The sequence below is a fragment of the Phacochoerus africanus genome, chromosome 2 (genome assembly GCF_016906955.1).
Source record: "Phacochoerus africanus isolate WHEZ1 chromosome 2, ROS_Pafr_v1, whole genome shotgun sequence".
NCBI lineage: Eukaryota > Metazoa > Chordata > Mammalia > Artiodactyla > Suidae > Phacochoerus > Phacochoerus africanus.
Window position 1 is genome coordinate 123,629,822 of NC_062545.1, and position 13,081 is coordinate 123,642,902.

General features: G+C 39.3%; 1 protein-coding gene across 5 annotated transcripts in view; it reads left to right on the top strand.

The window, feature by feature from the left end:
• The window catches only part of ATP8B4 (ATPase phospholipid transporting 8B4 (putative)), a 256,893-nt gene that overhangs the window by 29,472 nt on the left and 214,340 nt on the right, over nt 1-13,081 (top strand). The gene's annotated exons all lie outside the window — the stretch shown is intronic.

Consider the following 13,081-nt stretch of genomic DNA (forward strand, 5'->3'; position numbering starts at 1 on the left):
CTAAAGTAGAATCAATGGGGGTTTGCCAGTTTCTACTGAAAATATCCAGAAAATTACTTCAGAACCTCTTTAAACGTAATAGTAATAGTGACTTTAAGATTGACTATCCAGGAGTTCCCACTGCGTCTCAGGGGGTTAAGAACCCGACTAGTAGCCATGAGAATGTGGGTTCAATCCCTGGCCTCACTCAGTGGGTTAAGAATATGGTGTTGCTGTGAGCTGTGGTGTAAGGCACAGATGTGGCTTGGATCTGGCATTGCTGTGGCTGTGGCTTAAGCTGGCAGCTGCAGCTCTGATTTGACCCCTAGCCTGGGAACTTCCATATGCTGAAAGCGCAGCCCTAAAAAGGAAAAAAAAAAGACTGACACCCAAGCTTGGATGACTTCCTTTTTTTCACCTCTTATTTGGTGTTTTTTTTTTTTGTGTGTGTGTGTGTGTGTGTGTGTGTGTGGGTGTTTAGAAAAAAGATTTTTTGAGTATTTTTCTGTTTACAAAGTGCTTTCCATACATTTTCTTACTTAATGATGGTAACAAAAGTAGAATTTTTTTTTCTGAGGAAGCATACGTAAGGAGAGGTCATGAGTTAAAATGTGCTCCTACATACACATGGTTTGGTTGAAGGAGTTCTTGGACCTCTTGCTTCATGATCCTGGCCTCCTCTTCTATGAGGGCTCTTTTATCAGACTCAGTTTTATGGGTCTAAAAGTTCTGGCTGACATGGGAACCCTATCCTGATTGCAATTAAAAATTTCCTGCAGAGTAGTGTTATGTTCCTCCCATCTTTTTAACTTGTGTCTTAGTGATCTGATAACACTTTTTGGATTTTTCTAGATGCATCTTCTTCTACAGGGAAAGAGAAGCATAGACATATACACATGTGGATATGGTTTTATTGTCTGAAAACAAGCGTGGCTCAAACTGTCAGCCCTGTCAGATAATTATTTCAGGGAGAGAGAGGGTAGGCTCCAGGTCATATCCTGAAACTCAGGTTACTCTTTTTAGTAACCATTCTCTACCATTGTACTGATTTATAAATATCATATTCATAAAATAAATGAAGTGTTCTCATTTACCTGTCTTGGGTTATGTAACAGGAAACACATAGCTCAAATATTGGCATTCTATGAGTGCTTTATTGATGTTTTATTTGATTGAGGTAGACATCAAATTATTTTGGCCTTTATCAGTTTGGAGGAGGGAAGGCTATTTCTAACACCCTCTATGGAGCAGGATTTTGAAGGCTTAATTACCTATTCTTCTGTATTCTGGAGCAAATTATAAACAATGTCTGAGATAACTTTGCCTCTGCTAACGGCTATTGTCTTGGCTCACTGAAGAGGTAAAGGATGGCTTCTTCTACAAGCACATGTCTTTGGTAGGTTCCTCAGCTGTCACAAAAGAATGCTAACACTGTTACTAGCTTGCTTGTCTGTCTTACAGACTGTGTTCAGTTAGAAGCACAGCATAGCAGCTCTCCAGTTATTTTCTAGGAAGTTCAGTCTCAAGCTTATAATCATTTAGTATTTAGCACAAGTGGAGAGACAGATAATAATTAGGGTGATTGCTTGAAGCACATGTAGTTCATTTGCTCATCAAAATATCCTAAAGTACATTCCTGAACTTAACCAGCTTGGCAGAGACTGACTATAGAGACTTCCTCACTGGGCCTTTGGAATTGTGTTTGGGATTATATCCCTAGGGTTGTTACAAAACACAACTCTAAAAAACTCACTTTATGTTCTTTATATCAGACAATGACTACTTTATGAGAAGTTCCTGGAAAAATTGTTTGAGCCAAGAACTAATACATAGTTGTCCTTTTTTTTTTTGGGGGGGGGCCGCACCTGTGGCATGTGGAGGTTCCCAGGCTAGGAGTTGAATCGAAGCTGCAGCTGCTGGCCTACACCACAGCCACAGCAATGCCAGATCTGAGCCATGTCTGCAACCTATACTACAGCTCATGGCAATGCAGATCCTTAACCCACTGAGGGAGGTCAGGGATCGAACCTGCAACCTCATGGATTTGTTAACCACTGAGCCATGATGGGAACTCCTTTTTTTTTTTTTTTTGTCAAGTTGTACTTTTCATAAGAAGTTGGTTTATTTTTACCTTATAGAATGAGGAAAAAGGGGACTAGACAGGCCTTCCTGTTTTCTGTAGAATTGGTGATCCACCTTGAACAGACATGTGGGTTGTCATGTCAGGCATTTTAATTTTCATTATGGACTCTGATAATCATCCTTCTATATTTTCTTCCATTCAACTTTACTTTAAAAATTTAAACCATATTTTTCTTGCAGTACATTCTTTTTTTTCTTCTCACTACCTACCAAAGTTTTATTTATTTATTTATAATTGTTTTTATTTTTTCCATTATAGTTGGTTTACAGTGTTCTGACAATTTTCTACTGTACAGCAAAGTGACCCAGCCACACATATATACATTCTTTTTCTCACATTATCCTCCATCTTCCATCACAAGTGACTAGATATAGTTCACTGTGCTATACAGCATGATCTCATTGCTTTTCCACTCCAATAGTTTGCATCTACTAACCCCAAACTCCCAGTCCATCCCATTCCCTCCCCCTCAGCAACCACAGGTCTGTTCTCCATATCCATGAGTTTGTTTCTTCTCTGTAGATAGGTTCACTTGTGCTGTATGTTAGATTCCAGATATAAATGATATATGATATTTCTTTCTCTTTCTGACTTCACTTAGTTCAAGAGTCTCTAGTTCCGGCCGTGTTGCTTCAAATGGCAACTGCTCTTTTGTATGGCTGAGTAGTATTCCATTGTGTATATGTACCGCATTTTCTTAAATCATTCATCTGTCGATGGACATTAAGGTAGTATCCATGTCTTGGCTCTTGTGAATAGTGCTGCAATGAGCATATGGGTGCATGTATATTTTTCAATGAAAGTTTTGTCTGGATATATGCCCAGAAGTGGGATTTCTGGGTCATATGGGAGTTCTAGATTTAGTTTTCTGAGGTACCTCCATACTGTTTTCCATAGTGGTTGTACCAATTTACATTCCCACCAACAGTGCAGGAGGTGGGAACCCTTTTCTCCACACTCTCTCCAGCATTTGTTATTTGTTGACTTATTAATCATGGCCATTCTGACTGGTGTGAAGTGGTATCTCATAGTAGTTTTGATTTGCATTTCTCTAATAATGAGTGATGTTGAGCATTTTTTCACATGCTTCTTGGCCATCTGTATATCTTCTTTGGACAAATGTCTCTTCAGGTCTTTTGCCCATTTTTCAATTGGGTTGTTGGCTTTTTTGCTGTTGAGTTGTGTAAGTTGCTTGTATATTTTAGAGCTTAAATCCTTGTCAGTTGCATCATTTGAAACTCTTTTCTCCCATTCTGTAAGTTGTCTTTTTGGTTTTTTATGGTTTCCTTTGCTGTGCAAAAGTTTTCAGTTTGATTATGTCCCATTGGCTTATTTTTGCTTTTATATCTGTTGCCTTGGGAGACTGAAGAAAACATTTGTAAAGTTGATGTCAGAGAATGTTAGTTTATTTTTTTTTTTATTTTTTTATTTTTTTTGCTTTTTAGGGCCACACCCATGACATATGAAGGTTCCTAGGCTAGGGGTCTAATCAGAGCTACAGCTGCCAGCCTACACCACAGCCACAGCAATGCCAGATCCGAGCCATGTCTGCAACCTACATCACAGCTCACAGCAATGTCGGATCCTTAACCCACTGAGTGAGGCCAGGGATTGAACCCACAACCTCATGGTTACTAGTTGGGTTCGTTAACCACTGAGCCACGATGGGAACTCCAGTTAGAAAATGTTTTGCCTGTGTTCTCTTCCAGGAGTTTGATGATGTCTTGTCTTAGGTTTAAGTCTTTCAGCCATTTTGAGTTTATTTTCATGCATGATGTGAGGGTGTGTTCTAGTTTCATTGATTTACGTGAGGTTGTCCAGTTTTCCCAGCACCACTTGCTGAAAAGACTGTCTTTCCCCCATTTTATGTTCTTGCCTTCTTTGTCCAAGATTAATTGACCACAGGTGTCTGGATTTATTTCTGGGTTCTCTATTTTGTTCCATTGGTCTGTAGGTCTGTTTTGGTACCGGTACCACACTGTCTTGATTACTGTGGCTCTGTAATATTGCCTGAAGTCTGGGAAAGTTATGCCTCCTGCTTGGTTTTTGTTCCCCAGGATTGCTTTGGCAGTTCTGGGTCTTTCATGGTTTCCTACAAATTTTTGGATTGTTCGTTGTAGTTCTGTGAAAAATGTCATGGGTAATTTGATAGAGATTGCATAGAATCTGTAGATTGCTTTGGGTAGTATGGCCATTTTTACAATATTAATTTTTCCAACCCAGGAGCATGGAATATCTTTCCATTTCTTTGAATCCTCTTTAATTTCCTTGAGCGATGTTTTATAGTTCTCGGCATATGTCTTTCACCTTCTTGGTCAGGTTTATTCCTAGGTATTTGATTTTTTGGGGTGCAATTTAAAAAAGTATTGCATCTTTGTATTCCTTTTCCAATATTTCATTTTTAGTATACAGAAATGCAACCAATTTCTAAATGTTAGTCTTGTTCCCTGCTATTTTGCTGAATTTGTTGATCAGTTCAAGTAGTTTTTGGGTTGAGTCCTTAGAGTTTTCTGTATATAGTATCATGTCATCTGCACACAGTGACAGGTTTACATCTTCTCTTCCAATTTGGATGCCTTTTATTTCTTTTGTTTGTCTGATTGCTGTGGCTAGGACTTCCAATACTGTGTTGAATAAAAGTGGTAAGAGTGGTCATCCTTGTCTTGTTCCAGATTTTAGTGGGAAGGCTTTCAGCTTTTATCCATTGAGTATTATATTTGCTGTGTGTTTGTCATAAATGGGTTTTTTTATGTTAAGGTATGTTCCCTCTATACCCATTTTGGTAAGAGTATTGATCATGAATGGATGTTGGACGTCGTCAGATGTTTTTTCTGCATCTATTGAGATGACCATGTGGGTTTTGACTTTTGTTAATGTGTTGTAGTACATTTTTGAGTTGGTTTTTGGAGATCATGTTATGTGTAAATACTCTTGCATGTCTGGAGATTTTTTTTCATGGCTGCCACTTTTTTATCATGGCATATGATATCTGCTTTCTTTTACTGAAGTATAGTTGATTTACAGTGTTTTGTTAATTTCTGCTATACAGCAAGGCAATTCAGTTATCCATAGACTCTTTTGAAAATATTCTTTTCTGTGGTTTATCATAAGACATTGAATATATTTCTCTATTCTAAACAGTAGGGCCTTGTTGTTTATCCCTTCCATGTAAAATAGCTTACATCTGCTAACCCTACCCTCCCACTCCATTTCTTCTCCAACTCTCTCCCCCTTGGCTACCACAAATCTGTTATCCTTGTCCATGAGTCTATTTCTGTTTCAATGATAGGTTCATTTGTTTCATATTTTAGATTCTACATATAAGCAATATCATATGGTATTTTTTTTCCCTTCCTGACTTACTTCATAAGTATGATAATCTCTGGTTGCATCCATGTTGCCACAAATGGCATTATTTTGTTCTTTTTTCTGGCTGAGTAGTATTCCATTGTGTATATATACCTCATCTTTGTCCATTCATGTGTTGATGGGCACTTAGGTTGTTTTCAGTTCTTGGCTATTTGTGAATAGTGCTGCTCTGAACATAAGGGTGTATGTATCTTTTTGAGTTATAGATTTCCTTTTTATTTGGTCACTCCTGCAGCGTGTGGAAGTTCCTGGGCCAGGGATCAAACTTGTGCCGTATCTTTAATCCAATGTGCCAAAAAGGAATTCCTGAGTTATAGTTTTGTCAAGATATATGTCTAGGAGTGGGATTCCTGGATCATATAACTCTAACTTTAGCTTTCTGAGGAGCCTCCAAACCATTTTCCACAGTGGTTGTACCAGTTTACATTCCTACCAACAGTATGGGGGTGGGGTTCCTTTTTCTCCACATACTCTGCAGCAATTGTTGTTTATACACTTTTTTTTGGTGTGTGTGTCTTTTTAGGGCCACATCTGCAGCATATGGAAGTTCCCAGACTAGGGGTTAAATTGGAGCTGCAGCTCCAGGCTGCCATAGCAAAATGGTATCCAAATGGTGTCTGCAACCCACATCACAGCTCATGACAATGCTGGATCCTTAACCCACTGAGCAAGGCCAGGGATTGAATCTGCATCCTCATGGATACTAGTCGGGTCCATTACCGCTAAGCCATAACAGGAACTCTCTGTTATTTGTAGAATTTTTAACCATGGCCATTCTGACTGGTGTGAGATGGGTACCTCATTGTAGTTTTGATTTGCATTTCTCTAATAATTAGCAATGTTGAGTATTTTTTTTTCATGTGCCTACTGACCATCTGTATGTCTTCTTTGTATCAATGTCTATTTAGGTCTTCTGCCCAATTTTTGATTGAGTTGTTTGGTCTTGTTGTTGTTGTTGAGTTGTACGAGCTGTTTGTATATATTGGATTTAAAGCCCTTGTTGGTCATATCATTTGTAAATATTTTCACCCATTCTGTGGATTGTCTTTTTGTTTTGTTTATTCTTTTCTTTGGCCTGCAAAAGCTTGTAAGTTTGATTGGGTCCCATTTGTTCATTCTTGTTTTTATTTCTATTGCCTCGGGAGACTCACCTAATAAAACATTTGTGTAATTTATGTCAGAGAATGTTTTGCCTATTATCTCTTCTGGGAGTCTTACGGTGCACTGTCTTATATTTAAGTCATTAAGCTATTTTGAGTTTATTTTTGTGTATGATGAAAGGGTGTGTTTTAACTTCATTGATTTACATGCTATTGTCGAACTTTCCCAACACCACTTGTTGATGAGACTGTCTTTCCAATTGTATATTTTTACTTCCTTTGTTGAAGATTAATTGACTGTATGCATGTGGGTTTATTTCTGGGTTCTCTATTCTGTTCCATTGATTCGTATGTATGTTTCTGTGCCAAAACCATGCTGTTTTGATTACTGTAGCTTTGTAGTATTGTCTGAAGTCTGAGAGGTGAAGATGCTTTTATTACCTCTTAACTCTTGATTATTTGCCTCAGTAGAGAATTTTAAGTTCAAAATCATTTTTTCCTGAAGTGGAATGCATCACTTCAATAATTTCTATCATCCTTGTTGCTGATGAGAAATTTTTTGTTGGTCTAATACATGTGTCTCTGGGGCTAACCATTTTTTCTCTTCGGGGAAGTTTTCAATATTTTCTCTTTGCTTTCAGAAAACAAAATTTAATGAAAATCTGTAGGGTGATTTTCATTCGTCCTAATTGGTACCTGATGGTCCTTTCACTTTGAAGAGTTTTCTTAATCTGGTGTAGGAACATTTTCCTCTCTTTATTTGGTTACTTCTTCCCATCCATTGTTTATGTTCCTTTCTCCTAAATGTTCTCTTTACATTTCTCCTTTTTTTGTCATTTTCATATATTTTAACATACTTCTTAAATCTTATTTTTCATTCTGTCCTTCCTACCATACAGTTTGTCCATTAAATGTGTTTAATTTCCAGGAGCTTTCTTTTTGTTGTTTTCTTTGTTCCCATCAGCTTGTTCTGGTTTCACGGATACCATGTTTTCTGGAATATCTTCAAAGTATTAATTAGACTTAAAAAGAAAAACAGGAGTTCCCATTGTGGCTCAGTGGTAACAAACCTGACTAGTAACCATTAGGATGAGGGTTTGATCCCTGGCCTCACTCAGTGGGTTAAGTATCTGGCATTGCCACGAGTTGTGGTGTAGGTCACATATGAGCCTTGGATCCTTCCATTGATGTGGCTGTGGTATATGCTTGCAGCTGCAGCTCTGATTTGACCCCAACCATATGCTGCACATGTGGTCCTAAAAAGCAAAAAAAAAAAAAAAAAACCCCAAACAAACAAACAAACAAAAGAACCCCCTCTCCATACCTCTTTTTAACATAATCTATTTGCCTTGGATCCTTCTCTTTTGTGCTCTTGGTTTTTCTCAGATGTCTGGTGATTTATGGCTGCTGGTTTGTATCTACAAATGGAGGTAGATGGATTAGTGTGGTTTTGAAAGTCTTTTTCCCTGTCTGCTTCTCCTTCAAATAGGAGGGCCAGTGATGTGGCCAGCTCATGGAGAGGTTATTCTGTGTGTCTTATTCTGTTTTGGTTGCTATAACAGAATACAAAGATTAGGTGGCTTGTAAATATAAATTTATTTCTTACAGTTCTAGAGGGTAGGAAGTCCATGATTGATGAATCAGAAGATTTTGGGGCTAGTGAGGGCCTGATTCCTAGTTCATAGACCATTATCATCTTGCTCTGTCTTCACATAATGGGAAAGGGGCAAGAGAGCTCTCTGGGGCCTCTTTTTAAAGGCGCTAACCTCATTCATGAGGGCTCCACCTAATTACCTTCCAAAGGTTTTCAAATACACATTGGGGATTAAGTCTCAACATAAGAATTTGGAGGGGGTACAAGCATTCAGTCTATGGCATTGTGGTTTAGTTAGGCAGCCCAGCATATCCCACAATTGCCTCAGTAAGGCAGGCTTTTCTAGGGCGTCAGTCTGCTGTAGCTGATGTCGAGGTTTAGAGCTGCTTCTCTTTTAGGTCTGAATACCCACTCTAGTTTTCCTCCCTAGGCATATTGCCTATTCTCTTTCAGTGGGTGAGGAAGGGGTGTGTGAGAGGGCTCAACTGGCTCAGTTATAATTTTATTATTATTATTTTAATAGCTGTACCCATCATATATGGAAGTTCTGGGCCAGGGCTTGAGTCTGAGCCACATCTTTGACCTATGCCTCATACAGTTACATCAATGCTGGATCTTTAACCCACTATGCCAGGCTGGGGATTGAACCTGCACCTCTGCAGTGATCCAAGCCACTGCAGTCAGATTCTTAACCCACTGCACCACAGCAGGAACTCCTATAATTTAATTATTTTGGTAGTGCTTCAAAATGAAGGTGGTCAGATAATTTATGTTCCAATCTGGGACACTTTTTAGAATGAAAGACCACCCTATTAATTATTTTGCCAAGATGATAGGCATAACTGGGACTGTCACCTTATCTAAAACATACTCTCAATCTTTGTATTTGACTGAATTTAGATCTTCTCTAGCGCTCCATTGGGGAAACCACTTTTCTAATTCTTTTGGATAAAATTATTCCTATCTTTTTTTTTGGTCAACTTGATCTCATCTGATTTCTATTTTATTTTCTAGACTTTTAAAAAGTTTACGAGCCTCTGCTAGCCCTCAGTCTTATTTTCTAGCACTGTTATGTTTTTATTCTTAAAAAAATTTTTCTGTTATTTCAGTGGGACCTGAGAGGGAAGGAAAGTAGAAGGACATGCTATCTCGAACTAGAAGCTCTTTTATGGTACTGTAAACACTTGCTGGCTTACTGTATTTTGTGCATCCATATGTATCACTTTACTCCTTTTTGGAACCAGACAGGTTTCGTGATATCAGTTGTGCAGGAATGAGCTTACCCTGGTAAATCATAAATTCTCTGGTGAGCTCTTTGCTTTCATTACTCTCACATCTGGAAGGATGCCTATGAAATGTCGGGCATTAAGTCACCAAACCACTGAGCAATTCTCAGTGGGCTTTTTTTTTTTTTTTTTAAATGGAGGATTTGTTTTCAGCTTCCTCTTCTTGTAGGATGTGACTTACAGCCAACAGGGCTTTATATTGCCTTACACACTATTGTAGCACATTGAATAATGTCAGTCCCTGCAAAGACAAGTCAGGCCTAGCACAGTCAGGTTAAAGGCAGAAAACCGTAGGGAATTTAGACCCTAATTCAGAATTTTGCAGAGCTTAGTGAAGGGATAGCAAATATTCTCCCAGAATTTGTCCATGAGACTCAGTTCAGAAAGGCAGTACTCACCAGAAGTACAGAAGCAAAGGGAAGACTTAATAAGAAGAATTTAGAAGCAAAAAGAGGAGAGGACTTCCTGGTTTCAACAAGGTCTCACGGAACATGAGCAGTGTGGACACACAGAAGAGGATCCAAACTTTTCCAGCATGGACATTACTCTTTTGGCCACTTGGGAAAGGGTTATTCTCAGTCTTTGGGAAGGGTGGTTCCATGGAGATATAGGACAGGGTTAAGATTCTCATGTTTGGAGTAAGTAAAATTTGACACAGAACTATTATACTTGGATTTGCTTCATATAAATGCTAAGTTTAAAAATGATCATCACCTGAATGTATATGATCTAAAGACAATTATGTACAAATTAGCACATCTGATTTTTGATTTACAGCTGAAGTTTTCTGTAAATTTCATACAGAGTGCTGGTGGGCCAGGTTAACCTTGGAGTAAAGTGATACATATGGATGCCATGTGGACCCCCACTCTTCCAATAACATCCATTGTTCTCCTGTCAGCAGTTTTACTATGTCAGGGTTAACAATGAGAATTGATAAGCTAATTATCTAGCTTTTTAAGTTCTTAAGTCCTCTCACCCTCAAAAATTGCCTTCTGGGCTTTGATATTTTTGCTTTTTGTTGGGGACTCAGCAAGAAAAAGAGGATGGTGCTTTTACGGCCTAAATTTGAAATCTCTCTTTCAAGGGATGATTGGTTGAGAGGTTGCTTCCTGGCAGGTTCTCAATTTCAGAGTTACACAGAGGGAATTGACTTTATTAGATGGTAGATCCATGTAGGTGGATGTCAAACAGATAAGCACTTTACAAATGGTGGGAGCCTAACTATAACCAAAGACCAGGTATCGTTTGTCAGGAGCAGTCCTCGAGGTGAATTTCACCTTGAAAGTGGAGCCACAGGGGTGTAGAGCCATTTAGATTCCTCTTGGACTTTGGGAGAAAGTAGTCAGTTCTTATAATTTATGGTGCCTGGCATACAGGGAACAGGTGGTAAGATATGTTCCTATCTTCCCTCTTTCCCTCTTCATCTCCTTCACTGTTCTCATCTCCCATCTACTTCTGGCTCTCCTGTCTCTGCTCTTCCCTTACTCTTCCTTTCCTTATCACTGGTACATGCCTCCGAGTTACTTTCCACTTTCCAGCCTCCTCTGTATTCATGCTTGTCAGTGCCTTCTCTAAAGTCAAACTCTTGTCCCATCCCTATACTTGTCCCAACCTGTCACTTACCCAGGTGGAGAGTTGTGGGATGAAGGAACTCCCAGGTTGAGATGGTTAAATCGGTCATTAGGAGAGTCCAACTTTGACATCTGGTGGTTACTTGCCTGACCTTTCCATAACTTTCATTATTCCCATTCCTCCTTTGTAAACTCCAGATGTAGGACACATGGGGAAAGAACTTGCCACCCTTACTACAAAAACATGCTCTGCTGGTATTTCTGGGGCACTGTTTTTTCTTGTCTTCTATAAATTTTATTTTCTGCACTATGATAATCTTTGGGTTTGTTGTCCTATTTTTTAAAATTATTTGTACTTGCTTTCGGGTGATGTAGAGGTGTCCCTTGGCAGTAGCCACACAAATTGGGGCACAAGAGAAGGGCATAAACTCCTTTCTGGAAGATACTGGTGAGCCGGAGTGAGGCAGAGGGAGAGTGCAAAGATTACATCCATCAGCTTCCCGAGAGCCCCTCCATAGCCAACTGTAAGAGTACCAAACTAGAAGCCTGTTCCACAGGCCAAAGATTTTGGACAAGCAAATAGGCCTCTTTCTCAGAAAGACTGTAAATGTGTTTCTGTCTGCTGTCTGTACAGCACCCTGGGGGTGGTAGCCTGCCAAGAACAGAATCTCTGATTGTTACAGTCCTGTGAGATCCAGGAACACAAGCCCACAGCCTTCAGAGCCAGGGGATCAAGGAGTATTCCTTGGGTGGCAGCTGTAAAAACCAGGTCACCAGATGTAAAAACTGGGGCACTGGATATATGTAGATGCTCCTTCCATGAGATCCTGGGCTCTGGAGTGTGGTGGGAATAGTGCAAAGATGGCATCCACTGGGGAAAAAAAAAGAAAAATAAGAAAAAAAGGACAAGAAAAAAGAAGAAAAAGAAGAAAGGAGGAAAAAAAAAAAGAAGGCATCTTTCCAAATGAGCCAGGCAGAAAGAAGGTAGGGAGGTGGTACCCAGAGGTCATTGCCCGTCAAATAAATGCTTTAAAATTAGCAAGTGAGTCTTTTTTGGGTGCTTTTCAAAGGGTTGCTTCTGTGCTGGGCCCAGAGGTGAGTGAGTCTGCCTGTGGGTACTTGAAGAACTCTTCCTCTGTTTGTCATAGCCCCAGTCTTCAAAGCAGATGCTTTGGTGGTGTCTCTCAGGTGCCTGTCTTAAGGTTGGGGTGCCGCATGTGGGGTATGAACCCTTTGCTCCTCGGGTTGAAATTCTGGGATTTGAGTTCCCTCCAGCTTTATCTTGGGGTGGAGTTTATAATGAGAGTGTGTCTCAGTCTTTCCTACCTGTTTTGATTGGTTTCCCTCTTGTTTGCCTGATGTGAAGGGGTCACTAAGCTAGTTTTTAGTTTTCTTTTTTTTCCCAGAAGAAATTGTTCCAGATATAGTTGCAGATTCTGCGTGTCTATGGGAGGATGTGAGTTTAGGATCTTCCTAAGTTGCTGCCTTGTACTGGAACTCTGAATTCGGTTTCAGAAGAGGTTTTGTTTTTTGGATGCTTCTAATTAAGGGCAGGTCTCAGTCACCTGATGATGTGAAATTCCTCTCAATATGCACAGGTTCTACCACCTTTGGCTTCATGACCATAAGGCTTTGGCTTCATGACTAACTTTGACTTTAGTATGGTTTTATTTGGCTATGTTATGTCTTGTGACTTTGTAGCAAAAAAAGAAAAAAGAAAAAGAAAAAAATCCTTCCCAGTATGGGATCTGATTTTGGCAGCTCCTTCTCTTTTAGGAACCACTTGAAGTTAACTGAGTCTTTATGGAGTTGAAGGGATATAGAAATTGGAGGCACATAATGTTTTGCTTTATGGCTGGCATCTAAAGACAATGAGAAACATTTCAGCTTTCCATTTTGGAACTTTCCAACATATGTTCCAACATTTGGGCTGGAAAAACCAATGCCCTTCAAATTTCAAAGGAAAGAATTCTAGCAACCTTGATGACAATCAGAGTAACCTATGTGATGTTAGTTTAATGAGTTGTATGTTGCTT